Here is an 18,282-nt window from a genome sequence, read left to right as displayed (position 1 = left end):
TAAATATTCACCAGTGAGGGTGATGGATATGGATCATGATTATGATCAAGTTTATGATGAGTATAACTCGAGTTGGGGATGCACGACAGAGGGACAGTCCAATGGCTAGCTACCAGGACTTGTCGGGTTGGCTCTATAACCGACAGATGATATCATCAGCCACTAGGGACAGGCATGCATCATAAGCATACTACATGAATTGTTTGAGATTGCCTATTTGACTGCATATTACTTGCTAATTGCCTAAATGCCTTATCTGTTCCTATTTGTAAATCTCTTGTCTGATATAACTGTGTTTGCTATATTATACTCCTGCTGGTGGTTAGGAGGTCTGAAGGAATTGGAAAGGGAAGTATTAGTTAGACTGAAGAATCTTTAGTCAGTTGCCACTTACGGTTTAGCTTGTTTATAAGCTTTGATATTATCTGAAGGAAGTTCTAGGATTGCCTTCGGCTTTCCTCTATTATTATGTATTATATATGTGGAAGCTGTTACCGTGCTGGGGACCTCTGGTTCTCACCCATGCGGATTTTGTGGTTTTCAGATGCAGGACGCGAGGCTTCTCGTTGAGGCATGCTGGAGACTTCTGGATTAGCGAAGATCCTTTGTTCTCGGGACTCTGTTTTGGGTTATATATCTTGTTTAGATACTTTTATCTCCATTAAATAATACAAACTGTGACGACTCCTTCTAGAGGGGATTTTTGGAGAATAGGTTTTCTGTATTTGTGTCCCTTTGGGTTTCCTTTGGGGTTTTCTTATTTTATCATATGTATATATTGCTATGCTCGGACCGGTTATCTTCGCAACCAGGTTTTGAGTCTTGATATTCCCGTTTTTGACACTCTTTATATATATGATCTCGCGTTAGCTTATCCCGGTTCGTTACGTTATCGATCGGAGTGTTGCCCGTTCGAGTTACGGTTTTTGTTTACCCCCTTTTTCTACAAAGGCTCCTAGTTATAATCAATTATTCATACTACTATATGTACTAAATTTTTGTTTTAGAGGTCGTAATACCTTGCCATCTCTGAATTATGACTTAAGCATAAGACTTTGTATGGTAGGGTGTTACAGTTGTTGTATAGTTTTGTTGTACAGTGATGTATATATATGTACTTAGCTTTCTCTCCTTATAACTTGTCCTTTTTGATCCTCTTAGAGGTTTATGGAGAGGCAGGATTGTGTGTATGTACTTTTGGGTTTTGGATATGTATGTATATATGTGTAAATATTCTCCGGCCAGTCTTGACTTCGCAGGCTGAGTTAGGAGCTTGTTATTTTGTATCTTTGGCACTCTATTCCTACTTCTGTTATCTTATGTTTGACAGTTACGGTTTTCTTAGCATGCAAGTTAACTCGTTCCTTGAGCGTTGCGCTTTTATCTCGCGATTTTTATTTCCCCTATCCTTCAAGGCTCCTAGTATATTATAACTCTTCTGCTATTATATGTACTTATTTTATTTTAGAGGTCGTAATACCACATCACCTCTGTTTTACAACTTAAGCGTAAAGCTTTGTGTGGTAGGGTGTTACATAAAACCATTCAAAAAAAAAGCATTCAAAACCTAAAAAAAAGAAACATCAAACTTAAAACAAAAGAAAAAATACATTCAAAACATATAACAAAAAAATAGCAACCACAAATAATAAAAAGAAACATCCAAAACTGTAACAAAAAGAAACATCCAAAATCATTGTAAAAGATTATCGAAAACTTTTTCAATTATAGTAAAAAAGAATGCATCACTTTCGAATATAGAAACATCCAAAACCTATAAAAAGAGAGATATCCAAAAGCATTTAAGAAAATTCAAAACCTAACAAAATAAGACATCCAAAATTATTGAAGAAAGAGCATCCCAAAACTAAGAAAAGAAACATCTAAAATGTAATACCCTACCACACTGAGCCTTATGCTTAAGTCGTGAAGTAGAGGTGGCAAGATATTACGACCTCTAAAAGAAAAGGATATGTACATAAATATAGTGGATGAAACCATATCAAGGAGTCTTGAAGAATAAGCTAAACAAAAACGATAAACAGAGAATCGTGTCACACTCGCATGGTTATTCGTAGAACGGACAAGTAAGATCAAAAGAAAACTGAAAACATATGTATATACCAGAGTTCCAAAACTCAGATAGCAAGCTCCAGACTCGACCTGCGAAGCTAAGGCCGGCCAAAGTATCTAATTATATATATTTATATACAACCCAAAATAAAACTCAAACTACAAAATAAATACCTGTATCTCCAAGTCAACCTCTAGGAGGGACAAAATGTACATGCGAAAATTCTCTCTCTCTATATATATATATATATATAAACGAAAGCATAGGTTAGGTAATCGAAAATAGGTAAATCAAATAGTTATAATATTAATAACGTAATAATAATAATAATAATGATGATGATGATGATGATGATGATGATGATGATGATATTAGTAATAATAATAATAATGCTAATGCTAATATGATTATAATAATAATTTATATATAAGGTTAATAATATATGAGTTATTAATCTAAATAACATTAGTAACTTAAAGGTGAAAGGTATTTGATGAAGCATTAGCTAGCAAAGCTAAGCTCAGCAAAGAGTAACTGATATTTACTCATATCAGCAGATATCGAACTCGATAATAAAATAATTTCTAAGTATAGAAAACTCCAATTTATGAAATAAATATAACTTATTTATATTTATATTTTTAAAACTGAGGGTCGCTACATAAAACTATTAAAAAATTATCCAAAAGCTAAAAAGAAGAAAAATCAAAAATGAAGAAAAAGAAATATCCAAAACATATAACAAAAACACATCCGAAATCTAGGAGAAAGAAACATCTAAAACTTGTAAAAAGAATCATCCAAAACTTAGAAAAAGATTCGCGGGTGGCGAGTGTGCTGTTAAGGCCTCTTGCTAAGAGTCTTTTGGTGAACTTGGGATTGGGTTGATGTTATTGTGGCTAAAAACGCCACCAACAGAACGCGAAGCTCTTTTTTGTCGTCGAAGCCATGGTTTCACAAACATAAACTAACATAGGAATAGAGATAGTATTAGAGCGTTATTGCTTTTTTTATGAATCTTGATTAGTGAATATGCACGACGACAAGTTCCAGGGGCAGCATCGCGGCACGAGAAATTGCAGGGGCGCACATCATGACACGAGAAATTGTAGGGTAAGGAGTGCGCATCACAAGACAAGGTGTTGCATGGAGAGGCGCGACGTCTGGGCGACCAGGGTCGCATGGGAGGGTCATGGCGCCGCGGAGAGAAGAGTTGGGAAGAGAACGCGGCAGCGCGCGAGCAACAATGGACCTTGAAGGCTCTCCAGAGGGATTGCAAAAGGAGGTAACAACGTCGCGGGGGAGAACAATTGGAAGGGAGGTCGTAGTAGGGGTTGAGGTTGGATGGCGCGTGTTTCTGAACCTAATCCTAGTTTTTGGAAATTTCAAAATACGATTTTTTTTATTTTTTGAAAAATTTATTCATGTTAGTCGTAGAGTTGGTTACCTATATTTTCTCTGTAACAAAAAAAAGTATCTTTCTACATTAAATGTTAAAATTTTTTAACATACATATAAAATCCGTATGAATCACTGATGCGCATTTAGACGAAATTTACATAGATTATTAATTATTTTCGTCCTAAATAAATCTGAGTGAAATATTTTGGATTATATTAGAGGGTAGTTAAAACTAATATAGAAAAAAATTTGACACTAACTATACACAAATTTATAATAGAACTAACATTTTTCAAAACGAGTCTCAAATAAGTGTGAAGTTATTATGCACATTCAAATGAAATACAAGCAAATTCTAATTTTTATCTTAAACTCACTACTAATTTGTGTAAAATTTTTTTGTGCCATAAAAAAATATTTGACAAGAAATTTTTGGACCAAATTTAGCTGAATTTGAATATATTTTTTTATAACCTACACAGTAATCTATTAAAAAAGTTATTTTTAAACAACAAATATATTTATTTAGTACTTAATTTTTTATGGCTAATTTTTTTATAAACTAAATTGATAGGATTAGACAATTAAGTTCACTTTTCAACAATAATTTTTTTTATAATTATTCCACACAACGTTCTACACTTTATTTTTTTCCTTAAATACTCTTAATTCTAAATAATAATTTTTTCCATAAATCTACCCTTTATTTTTTCTCATAATAATGAAAATTTGAATCCCTTTTGACTTTATAATTAATGTGTTCATGTATCTAGTTACAATTTTATTAGGTATAATGCAATTTGTTTGAGATGCAATGGATGTATAAATATCCTTCTATGCGGTGCAAAATCCATATGATTCTTTACTACTCATGCTTAATATATTTATTCCATATCGTTTAAGGTCTCATGACTCATATGGCCCTCCTTGTCTTCCGTATACAGTTTTCCTCTTTTATATATGTACTATGTCTTCAGAAAAGATCATTGTAAATCTACATATCAATTTAATAAAGTACCAAAAAATTATATTATAATATTTGTTAAACATACTTTTTGTGAGTGTGTTGGCAACGCGACTACCTACATTGGTACATTGAAAGGGACATCAAATTGAATGTTTCATTGGAACACATTCATCTAAGGCACATTCGCATACATATGTTGGTGGGAGTGCTCAAAAGAATGTTCATTGTGAGGTTTGGGTTGCCATTCAAGATTTTACTATTATTGTTTTCTTTTTTGTTGAGAATGTAATTCAAGAAGTGTCTTCCTGAGTTTGTTATGTAATTAGATTATTTTGTTAGAGTGACAACGAAAATATCTGTCAATAATTAATCGGAAAAAGAATTTATTGGAGGAACAACAAAAATCTATGTCAATAATTAATCGAAAAAAGAATTTATTCATTCAAGAATTTAATATTAGATATTTAAAATCTAACCATCACATATTTAAAATACATGCTAATTGGTTGATTGTTCCCTGCGTTTTATCCAAGTGTATAATATATAAGTCATAATTATTTATTATTTTGCTTTGTTGTGTACAAATGATGTATGTTTTTATTTCTCTTGTTGAGAATCAAACACATTATTTAAAGAATAATAATTTAAATGGATCCTTAGTAAATTTCATATTAAATAACTTGATCTCCATCAATTTCTATTTAAAAGTTATTGAGAATTATTTCGCTTAGATAGATTTTGATTTTTCTTTTACTTTTATTAAAATTTTTAATATGTGTGTAGAACAATTAGATTCTTAAATAAATTTATTACAAGATAATTAAGTTCTAAAAAATATGTCATGATAAGACAAATTAATCACTCTTCAAAAACCAAATAATTTGTCTTGTAGTCATTCTTGAAACTTTTTAAACTAATAAAATTTTGTTCTAATATTTCTTAAGAACCAATTTAATTGCTTACTGAACTAATTGTGAAAAAAATTAAATGTACTTTATAACTCTTTCATTACTAGAAACACACCTGGTATCGATGGATTTACTTTTGGGAAAATTTCTGACTGAAATTTCTATCGAATTTAGTGTCGTCACAGACGACACAAATGATTAAGTTTGGTTTTTCGCCAAATGTTACTATCGGACAAATAATTAAGATGGAAATTCCACAAAAAATTATGGGCGTAATTAAATAAGTTGGCACCAAGTCTTAATTTTTATTCAACAAAAATTCTAATTTGAAAATGCTTCAACGTTTTGTATTACCGTAGAATAAATTCGATGGTAATACCAATGATAATGACTTTATTTAAATCGAATTTGTCATCCTCTCTCCTTCAATTCTGAAAATAACCCTTCCCCCAAACCCCTCTACCCTCCCCACCTAACTACCACCTCCATCAACAACCTTAATCCAGCCACCACCGCAGAGCCCTCGGTACTCATCATATCAATGTCCTAACCGCACCCTAACATGTCACATTGTGCCTGCTTCCACCATATACCGCACCATAATCTCCATTTTTTCGACGCTCTCTTTGTCCTTAAAGTGACTGCCACTGCCGCATTGAATCTATTGTCATCACTGGCGCTCTCTCTCACTGATAAAGTTTTTACTAAGTCCTTAATTAGTTGTGCTGTTTCTATTTGTATATATATTAGTTATAGTTTTTCCTCGCCTTATCATTATGTTCTTATAAGAGGGATAGGAGTCGTGATTGTAATGATATGTATGTATATCATATTTATAAGTTTCTTGTGTTGGAAGTTTTGTTTATATATGTATGTTTGTAAAAGGTGAAAAAGATCTTACGATTTTTCATAGAAAACAGTGATACGATTTTGAAAGTTAAAGACTCCTATTTTATTATTAAGTATATAGAAGTCATCATAATATTCTTCGTTATCAAAATGGTGTAGCCAGGAGCGTGATATTCTAATTAATAGTAAGGATGTTACAGAATACTAACAATTCTACTTAGACTAGAATTGTAAAAAATAATGAAAATTGAATAAATAATTTACGATAAGTTGTTCTGGGATTAAATTATAATAGTGTTATATAAATATTCTTATTTATTGTATCAATTTTAGATATATTTTATGTCAATTTTTTTATTATCTATTATAAAATAGAATATGCACGTGTTCTAATAATTCAATCAATAGTTAATAATAAATGAGTTTTATATAAATTATGATGTTCAATTTAAATTGAATACACCTAATACTTAACATAATCCTAATAATATAATATGTTAATAATTTTTCTAAGTCAGAGTGAAAAGATTAAAATGATATATCCTCTATTCAATTTTTATAAGTAAAAATAAAATAAAAAAATTAGTAATATTTTTCAATTCTTATACAATAAATTTAATCAAAGTATATGAAAAATAAAAAAAAATAAATAATCACTGATAATTATTCTAAAAGACAATAAGATCCAAAAAAAATCTATTAATCCAAGATGATACTTAATAGATAGATCAGTAGTTTATCATGTCACATAGACATGCTCTATTAAGTCCAGAGAGAGGTCGTTTATGGAAGGACTAAACAGTCTCACGGAATTAAAGATAAAAAATCAAAAATAACTTTTTTTTTTGAAAGTCTAATTGTCTTTTAGAATAATTGTGAGGCGCTATTTAGAATTTTTTTATAATTTATTATAATTATTTTATATAACATAACCTTCGTAATTTTATAAAAATAATTCTCTAATTACATATTTATTATATCTAAAATTACATAATTATTCTAGTAACAATTAATAAAATATTAAATAAGATAATTTTAGACCGTTTAAACTGATTTTTTTATTGTTTTACAAGTAATATTCTATTTCATTGATAATACGTAAAATGAGGTCAATATTTATGGTCAAAGATTTAATGCGCTTCCAAATTAGTAATCTTCTCAATAATTATGAGAATATGTATAATATTAGAAGTCTCTAATTTTATTAATTTAATATGTGAATGCATTAATATTTAAATCTTACCATCAATATACATTCATGCATCTCTACACAATTGTTTTAGATGAAAACACAATATGTTTGATATGAAATGCATATATAAATACAAATCTTTCCAGGGGGATCATCAAGGGTTCATATGAAAAAATATTGATCATCATGTTAGATATTTATTTCGTATTATTTGATTCTTCCATTTTTATATGGCACTTTCATTTTCCATCAAAAATTTTTTCTTCCTATCCTCATTCACATATACCTGTCTAAATATATAACCTTCAACTATAATGATCTTCATATCGATCATCATATCAAGTCGATAAAGTACCAAAGGATTAGATTATTTTTGCTATTCTTACTGTTGTATGGTTTTAAACATAATCGATTTTGGGAATTTATGGTGGCAATAATGAAAACAAACTTTTGTATTGTTGGTGGTGATACTGCAGGAGATTATTTTTCCTTGCAAGCTTCATCATAGATTTTAGGATTTTATGTTGTTCTTAAATATTATGGTGAACTCAGGTGAAAATAAATGAGATCTAATTTTGGTACATCTTATTGATTCGACCTGGAGCTCTTTGATTACGAAAACCTTCCAGATTCAATCCGCCAGTTGAACATTGACAAATAAGATTTAATTGATGTATGTATGTAACACCCTAATATTCAAATCCTTATGCTCGAGTCATAAGTCAATGATATTACGGTGGTACGACTCTCAGGTGGATTTTTAATAAATAAATATAGGTAATTTCGAAAGGAGTATTAATCGAGAAGCCTGAAAAGAGTAGAAATAAAATCGCGAAGACGTATCTCTAACGTTTCGACAACAAAAGATAAACCGTGAAGCCGAAAACGATATACGGACAAGGCGTAGAGGAGATTAAGAGATAGATAACAGATAGATATATATAACATAAGTAAATAGCTACTAGTCGCGACCCGCGAAGTTTAGGTCGGCTAGAGTACATTATGAAATTAGTTGACAACAGTATATCCTAATCTCTCCCGAAGGAAACATGAGAGCCTCTATAGGCAAATTCAAAGAGTTCAATACATAATATAAACTTTCCAAAACAAAGGTGGAGAGATTCTAATCAAAACATAAAGTAGAGGAAATAAAGATCTTCGCCGTCTCTCAAACGACCCACAACACACTTCTGAGCACCTGGACCTGTATCTAAAAAATAAGAGATATATACGGAATGAGAACCCCGGGCCCATGGGTTCCCAGTACGGTAAAAGTGCCAAATAAATTCAATGTACTGCAACAAAAACTCACTAAGCATCCTAAACTTCTTCACCAATTATTCATCCTAGGTTCTCGCTAATCCATGAATAGGCAACTGTCATAAGGGAGTGCTAAATTCAATTCATGTTTCACATGTTTCCCAACTCGCTGACTCTTCCACGAATCAGACTCAGAATCATAAGCAAAACCATCACCAGTTGTTCTGCCTCAGTAGTTCTATATCAATACATCATCATGCAATCGCATCATCAATTCATCCCATCAAGAACAGCCCTCACACCCACCGACACCAGCATGAGGGGCCTCTCAGTTGTACAAACACAAGCAATACAGGCAGGTAATACACAAACATGATACAAGTAGAACAAGTAGCATATAGTCAGGTAACATGGCATATATGATGTAGAAATCCAAGACAAATGGCAAACCCAAACAATTCAAACATATGCAAATGATGAATGCCTGCCCTATGGATGATGATATCATCTGTCGGTTATATAGCCAACCCGACATGTCCTGGTAGCTAACCATTGGACAGAAACACCCCTTGCGGAGCAAGTAGGTTTGAGCTACAACCCCCTTGCTACTGCCCGCTCAACCCAGAGCCAGTGAAATAATCACTACTGCGGCTACTACCCAGGCGGGTGTCTAAAAGTTCAACCTGGAGCGAGTGGATTCACCACTACTGCCGCTACTACCCAGGCGTCGCAATCTCTGACCTGGAGCAAGTGGGATGAACCACAACCCTTGCTACTACCCAGGTATCTCAAGCATTGGCCCGGAGCAAGTGGGACGAACCACAACCCTTGCTACTGCCCAGGTATCTCAAGCATTGGCCCGGAGCAAGTGGGACAAACCACAACCCTTGCTACTACCCAGGCATCTCAAACATATATTCATTCAATCTCAATTCATATTATCAACATTCATTGTTACCAAATCTCAAACATTAACTTGGAGCAAGTGGGACAAACCACAACCCTTGCTACTACCCAAGTATCACAAATAAACATTTATTCATAATCACCCTTCATTATTATCAATCCTCAGACAATGACCCGGAGCAAGCGAGACGAACCACGACCCTTGCTACTACCCAGGTATCACAAATACACATTTATTCAAAACCCCACGATTAAACTCGTTTATCATAATCCTCCTTTCCCGTCTCATACCCGGAGCAAGTGGACAACGCCACTGCCTACTACCCGGGGTCGCACATCACATTTCAATATTTTTTCATTATTATCCATTTAACATATTCATTCATTAATCATATATGCATTTATACTCAGCCATAAACAATAATGGCTTTGCCGTAACCCGGCAATAACTCAGCCATCCGGCTCATGGTCCAATCAAGAACGGGCCATTTATCAATAAATATAGCCCTCCGGCTCATGGCATACACGGTACTTCCACCGTCATCCTCCATATCTCATATAATCATCTTTGATCATCATTGATCATAACTTTTCCCCTTGCTTCACTCGCAAGTTACCACATCCCCTAGCTCATTGCTAGGCATATCAGAATGATTTAATACATAAGAGGTGAGATCGGAGGCTTAGAAGTATGAGATTTGGCTTTTAAAACTCAAAAATCAACTTTGGCATGAAAACAGGGCCACGCGTACGCGCACTCCACGCGCACGCGTGGATGGCCACAAAACTCATCGACGCGCAAGCGTCATACGCACGGACGCGTGGGTTGAAAAATAGCCAATCGACGCGCAAGCGTCAGCCACGCGTACGCGTGGGTGCTCTTGCGCCCCAGGCACAAAACTGGCACAACTCTCGGAAAAATAGCTGGGCATTGGTGCAGCGCATCGACGCGCCGCGCACGCGTGGATAGTGCCTTCTTGAAGAACGACGCGTACGCACCAAGTGCGCCTACGCGTGGAGGGTCATTCTGCTAAAAATTTTCTAAGTTAAAAGCTGCAGAATTTACAGATTCAACCCCAATCTTCCGACGGACATAACTTTCTCATTTTAAATCATTTTCACCGTTTTCAATACATTTTCACTAACGATTTGGCACAAACAGAGATCCGTAGTCCAAGTTATATCCCGTCAAAGTATGCCAAAAACCATGTTTTCATACAAAACCACTAGGTGCCATTTCAACTCTTTTCAAATCAACCAAAACATGCCAATTTCAACCTTTTTGAAATCAATCAAAATGTACCAAATCCACATCAAGCCATCCTCAACTCACACATTGACACTTTACCAAAAATTCCCAAACCACATCTAACCATTTTAACACTTCTCAATCAATGGCTAAGACAAACAATATCATGTCATACATCCTTCCTCATCCAATTTCCAATAATACCATTTCCAATAACCATCATTAACGTAATCAATTCATACTCATATCAGTGATCACACAATTAACCTTATCATTCCACATATATCACACATACTTCTCTAATGCATCATCATACCATCAAGGATCATATCATATCACATTATCACTAATAATTCACCGAACAAACATACCTTTACATAATTCACCCAAATTACAATTCCACACTTCAACTTCTCAACCTTATTATTCAATAACCAACCTAATCATTCATATATTCATTATCTGAAATTCATCCAATCACTTGTGCCATCATACAATGCACACATCGACTTACCTTTCTTACCTCTTCCGGCCTCCGACCCGAAATTCACGGCTCCGGCCAATTTTCACAATTTAAATGCATAACCACAAATCAATACTCATTATCCAGTACATCAAATCCTCAATACACCAAGCATACAAGGTCACACAATTCTCAACCCAATCATTAATTCACATTACGTATCAACTATGCATATTAGCACCAACCATTTACACAATCCAAACTTAATCCTACATCTAGCCTAGGAATTCTCATCAACACATGGTACAAATGAACTTAACTGTACTCTTGTAGCCAATCAATTGAGCCTCTTCTTTGGATTCACCAACCTTAGCTCCAAGCCTTACCAAAGCTCCTCAAGCATACCAATTCCCAATTGTGCACCAACATCACCAAATACACTAACATAACCAATGTCACATACATACATCAACCTAGGCTCATAAAATGACAATCACAGGGTTTGAGCACTTCTTACCTCAGCCATATGAAGTAGGGATAGAACCCACTTAGAATCCATGTTGGATATCCTAAACCTAAAATCACATGATTTCACACTAACTACCCAAAAACGTGTAACAGTGGGGAATTTCGAAAACTGGGCAGAGATGAATGAAATAATCACCACCAAACTTAGATAGAATTGTAGAGGATGAGAAGAGCAACACGTGGCCGCAAACGCTCGTCAATCGGAGCTCCGTAGCTCAAGTTATGGTGGTTTGAAGATCAAGAGAGTTAGTTTTTCTCCTCTTCTCTTTCATAGGCCCAACCCTTCTTTAGGTAAATAAGCTGAAATGCTCACAACTAATGTTTATATATGTTGGGTCTTGGGCCCACTTAGGCCCGGTTCACTTATTTTTGCTCATTGGCCCAATTTTGGGCCAAAACCTTTAAGATTAGCGCTCTAAATCGCACTTTAAATATTTCTACCTTCCCTAATTATAATTCCTCATTCCTTAATCTTATTTACCCATAATCAATTTCCTCAGTTGTAGTACCAGACAGATCTCAGCCGGTACTGCCGGTCAAAATTCCACTGCGCACTTTTACACAGAAAACTATATTTTCCGACTCGGAAAAATTCACTGAATCCAAATATCATATTTAAATTATCAATTCCAATTGTCAAATCTTCCAACCATATTCGCTCCTATTTAACTTATTATTTACTAAATTTCGGTTAGACCGGGTATTACATTCTACCCCTGTAACACCCTACTATCCTAAATCTTATGCTTAAGTCATAAGATTGAGATAGTAAGATATTACGACCTCTAAAGATAGAATTATATATATATAATAATAGGAAGAGAGATACTTAACTAGGAGCCTTAAAAAAAAACGGGCAAAACAAAATCGCAAAATAAAAAGCACAACTCTCGGGAAATCGAATTACTTGCGGGTGAAGAAACCTAATAGGAATATGATAGAACAATAAACGAAGAGATAAAGGAAAGCCAAGGAACAGCATAACTAGCCTCTCACTCAGCCTGCGAAGCTAAGGCTGGCCGGAGGATACGTATATACATATAAACATACATAAGTGTCCCCAAAATATACCAAAATACCAAAGTAAACTCCTATCTCTCCCTCAACCTCTAAGAGGAGCAGCATACATAAATTACTTGGAGAGTAAGCTACACTTATATATACATATATACAAATAGAAACCAAAATACACCCAAGAACTACTTCGCTTTCCAGAATCCAGACGCCTAGCGAGGAGCCTCTCGACCTGCATCTGAAAAACAACAACACAATATGGAATGAGAACCGGAGGTTCTCAGCATGGTAAAAGTGCCACGCGCATAAGAAGTACGGTCCTGAGAATGCTATAGGCAATCCTAGAACTCCGTTATTCAATTATCCAACTTGAGCACAAAAATAGAAGCCATAAACAGGGGTAGGTATTCTAAATCTGCCTAACTTATTCAAGTTCAAACTTAACCTAACAACAACCACTGAACCGAAAAACACAATAGCCACCGAACCACTATCACAATAGCCACTGAACCACTATATCAATAGTCACTGAACCACTATCACAATAGCCACTGAACCACTATCACAATAGCCACTGAACCACTATATCAATAGTCACTGAACCACTATCACAATAGCCACTGAACCACTATCACAATAGCCACTGAACCACTATCACGATAGCCACTGAACCACTATCACGAAAGCCACCGAACCGAAATACGGTCATGTGGTTAATCCTTCATTTTCAATATTCAATCAACACCAAGCCATTTCTCCTTTCCTCCATCCCTCCATCGTCCACAATGCAACAAAAACAAGCAACCAAACAAGATCACGCACAAGTAATGAGCAGATAGTACAAATAGCAAGTATAGCAGGTAGCAGGCGATATAAATCAATTAGGCAAACCCAGAAAATGCATAGCAATCAAAGCAAACAAATGCATATGGTGCATGTCTGTCCTATGGCTGATGGGGCCCATCTGTCGGTTATCCAGCCAACCCGACAAGTCCGAAAACCTTAGACTGTCCCTCGTCGCGCATCCCCAAGAGTCTATGCATAGATTTCACATACATTCATCATATAATCACTCAATGGGGGTTGATCCATACCCGGGAATTTATACGTGCCCGGTCACCCTTACGACGTAGGGTTAACAGAGTATCGAGAATCAACCTGGAACACGTGGTGGCAAGCCACGGTTTTTACCCAGGGAAACTCGTATCTCAGATATCATCATTCATAAGCCATTTCATAGTCATAATCATTGTTTAATCATTCATCAAGCCATGGCATATTAACTCCTTTTGTTAACAACCTCCCTTTCACACCTTTCATCATCATTCCCTTATAATTCATCTTGATTACCCTTTCCAGGTCCTGACCAAACTATTTATCAAATTCTTCTCAAACTTCTTAATATCAAATAATCTTTAAATCAACCCAACTCTAACGTTAACCAATCACATCACACGAGGATTAAACTTTAACTTCTCGAACCCATGACCATCACTAAGACATCCTCGACACTCTATTTTCTTTTCTGTTTCTAATATAGCAAATGAACTCAGAATTGCACAAACTTTATATCCAGGCGTTCATATTGAAATAAGCTTTCTAACAAACTAAATATCATAATCTTCTGATTTTTCTAGCCTCGGGAATAAAGGAAAAACCGTGACTGCTCTGCAGTGCATAAAACCAGAAAAACAGCAGCAGCATATGATATTCAAAATTCAATATAAAATCCAAGTTAAATCCAATGACTTTTAAAAGTAATGTAGTTAAACTTTACTCATCCAGGAACAAGTGTGTCTTGGTTGCAACCCAATTGTTATTCAATTCTAAGAGTTACAAGCATTGGAAGTTGATACATAGCTTGCTGAAATCTGTTTCTTTTCAGCTCTGACCACCAATATTCAAAAACTCACAACTCCCAATCCTCAACTCTTAAAATTAAGAGGTTTTAGAGAAATAAGGAAAATTATTCAAATTTTATAACAAAATTGGTTTCGCTCCAAAACTCAACTCGTAGAAGTCGCAACAAGGTAAACAAGTTGCTGCCCTGTTTGACATTTTCTGCTGCAGGACAGATTTAACAACCTAACTTTAAAAAAATTGCCATAAATTGTATATTTAACAAAAAGGTCCCAAATTTTCCAGTTTAGTTCCTTATATTCCCAAGTTTAGCCCAGACTTGGTCTCATGTAATTCCGATCATTACATAATTAGTTACAGCACATGCAATACCACCACAACACAACTCTACATCCTTATCAACAAACACCAATCCTAATCCATCATAAATAAATATAAGAACACACTATTAATAACTTCCACACCTCATAATTCCAATATATATGTCCACCAACAAATCTATTCCAATAACATTACAAGGCTAATCATTAAATACAACAAACAATTCAACTTATCCTATGGTACCTCTAACCTAAGCTTTCACAATACCGTAAATATTAAACGTATGAAACTTAAACCATACCTTGGCCGATCACTTAATTCACCCAAGGCAGCTTCTTAACACAAAATTACAGCCTCTTCAAGCTCAAGTAAAACAGCCACAAACTAAGCTTTGATCACCAACAAGCCTCCAAATATTCCCAATGCATATATACCCACTTAATCTACACCTATTACATATACATATTCCAATTTCAGTTCTCCATTACTAAAACAAGATTTGGCTAGGGTTAGGGTATTCTTACCATACCCATATGCTCAATAGCTTGAGCCCACAAGTTCCGGAAGCTAACTTGAACCTAGAACACAAGAATTGAACAATTTTTGACTTAATTGTTCATAAATTTCCGAAATTAGGAGAAGCTGGCTGAGAAGGAAATAATGAGTTACCTACCCAATTGTTCCATGGGTTTCATAGAGCTCGTCACGGTGAACGCGTGGCCGCAAACGGTTCGTCAATCGGAGCTCCGGATCAAAAGTTACATGGATTTGAAATTAAAGTGAGGGTTAGGTTTTTGCTTGTGTTCTTCTTCCCCCTAAGAAAGTTTCCCAGCGTGAATAATGAAGAAGAAAGGAAATAAGAAGCTGTGCCTCTTTAATGGATTGGGTTTGGTTGGGCCTTGGGCCCATTTTGGGTCCGGTTCAACCAGTTCGGCCCATCCGGCCCAATCTTGGGCCAAACTTTTCGAAATTGGTATCAAAATTCTCGTTTCGACGAGCTCTATCCTATTTTGATATCAGTTTTGCGTATTTAATTTTCCTATTGAAAATTCGATTTATTGACTAATTATATACCGATTTTAGCGGGGTTTACATCCTACCCACCTAATTAGGAATTTTGTCCTCAAAATTCAGAGTGCGCTACCTGAATAGAGGTGTGGGTAGTCCTTCCGCATCTCTGTCTCAAGTTTCTAGGTGTATTCTTCAATACCAGCCCAACACCAAGCTACTTTCACTTAAGAAAACCTCTCTCCTGCGTAAACGTTTAATGCTAGTATCATCAATCCTAACCAGAGTTACTGGAAGCGTCAGACCTTCTCTTACTTGGACTGATTCTGGTTGTAGGACATAACTGGGTCGAAGGTGTATTTATGAAGCTGTAATATGTGAAACACATCATGCAGGTTCGAACATTGTGATAGTAAAACGATCCTATACGCCACTAGTCCGATGTGATGGGGATTTAGCTTTTTAGTTTTTGATTGATCATCCGATTCTAGTTCGTTGAAGTGATCTTCAGAAATAGGTATCCTCTTCCTTCCAACTTGAGAAGTCTTCTTCTTAGATCTGCCTAACTCTTTTGTCGGCTTTCATAGTGAGAATTCTAACTTAGATTTGTGTCACTCTTCCTCCGTTGTTTCGGCTGTCAAATTCAGGAACTAAGACGTTTGGTATTCCAGTTTTCGGTTAATTCAAATGTGTTTAACATACTGTGAAGTCTCACCTTCTCCTTGATGCATAGTCTCTTTGATATCCCCAAGAAGTGGTTTACTCCGATGGGCAAAATGGGCCTGGTCACTTGATCCACAGTTCCCTAACAGTATCACCTTTTGTCCTAGTCGTCGGCAACCTATTATGAAATCGATGGTTATTCTCTTTTACCTTTAATGCTGAATTTTCGACAGTTGTAGCATTCGCATGGCTTCTGGTGGTCCCTCTTTTCTTCCTCATGCGTCGAACATGTAATCACATGGATCGTCACTTTGTTCTTCACTTCTGGCGGCTCAAAATATCTTCTTAAATTCGCGATACGTCTTAGAACCCCAAGGTAACTTCAAAAATCCTCTCTTGTATTCTTCGGACAACAGTTTCTCACTCTAACTCCTAATCTCGACACATAACCCACTCATGGTGTCTTCTTGATTCAGCCGGCTTTGGTTCTCTTAGTAGCTCCTTATCACTGTTATTGCACTCCTTAAGTCCTTGACTCTACGATCTCTACTTCGACATTAAACATATAAATCCTTTCTTAGTTCCCTTTCGTTTGCCAGACTTCGACATCCTTGGTAGGTATTTATCGTCCCCTCACGCTTCCTGCATTTCGTCTTTGCTATGTTTTAAAATCGCAATAGATTTAGTTTGACTCCTTTAGCTATACCCTTAATATCCAAGCATTTTTCCCAAAAACTTCTTACTTAGGGCATCTGTTACCACTTTACGATGTTGTATTTACACGTATCCTAAACCCCTCTGGTAATGTATCGCACTAATTCCGAGTTGTTAAATAAGTTCGGGTATCCTGATTACTGGATTTGGGGTTAATCCTTCTCTTGGAGGTTGGAAGCTCTCTTCATATTCGGGTATCCATGTAACCGGTGTATGTTCTAGCGTATTAAACTAATCATAGGCTTTGTAGTCTGCAAGAATTAATGCTTCAAAACTCTTTTTGGCGGCGCATGCTTACCTGCTTCATTTTTCGTATCCAAAAGTCTTGCTCTTAAGGAATCAACATCTCAATAGTTGCAGCTATACTTTATACATGATACTAATATAGGCTCGAGTTAATTTTCAAAAGGACATTAAGCTCGAAAAATGAATGAGCAATACAAACGGTGTTCGTAAGGATTAAAAAGAAAATCTTGTACACGGTTAATCAGGATTATACCGAAATAAGGAAATGCACAAGGAGAAGAACCTAGGTGCATCTCAAGAAAAGAGTTCAAATTAAAGACCCTTAGTAGAGAGAACAGAGCGTATAGAGTCAAAGAAATTTCTGCTGATTCTGAAGAACATGGTTTGCGAACAAGGCAACTCTAGTCATAGCGAGGGTACAAGATTCAAGGATTACGCGTTTATACCAAGACAAGCTCAGACTCATCCTGGAAGAAACAATATTCATGTGCACAAGGAGTAAAGTTAGAAAGGTAGTCAAGCTATTTAGGAAAAGCTCCGGATCGAATGTCAATGTAGGTTTCAAAAGAAGGATTAGATCGAGTCGCGAAGATTCGTTAGCACACTCTCTCTGCATAAGGTTTCCTACCGTTCTCTTCTTTCTTCTCCAGCATAACCGA

The 18,282-nt window shown here is 35.5% G+C and overlaps 1 long non-coding RNA gene across 1 annotated transcript; it reads right to left on the bottom strand.

Annotated features, from left to right (window-relative positions):
- Positions 1-12,755: 12,755 nt before the first annotated feature.
- On the bottom strand, positions 12,756-15,843 carry LOC112738319 (uncharacterized). Its single transcript, XR_003169350.3, has 4 exons — positions 15,666-15,843; positions 15,517-15,570; positions 15,294-15,441; positions 12,756-13,049 (listed from the first exon to the last, which is right to left on the bottom strand). It is a non-coding gene; the product is annotated as an uncharacterized lncRNA (long non-coding RNA).
- Positions 15,844-18,282: the final 2,439 nt, after the last annotated feature.

Source organism: Arachis hypogaea, unplaced genomic scaffold (genome assembly GCF_003086295.3).
Source record: "Arachis hypogaea cultivar Tifrunner unplaced genomic scaffold, arahy.Tifrunner.gnm2.J5K5 arahy.Tifrunner.gnm2.scaffold_104, whole genome shotgun sequence".
In the NCBI taxonomy this organism is placed as follows: domain Eukaryota; kingdom Viridiplantae; phylum Streptophyta; class Magnoliopsida; order Fabales; family Fabaceae; genus Arachis; species Arachis hypogaea.
Note: the sequence above shows the minus strand (reverse complement) of the source record. Positions and strands in the feature narration are given on the sequence as shown.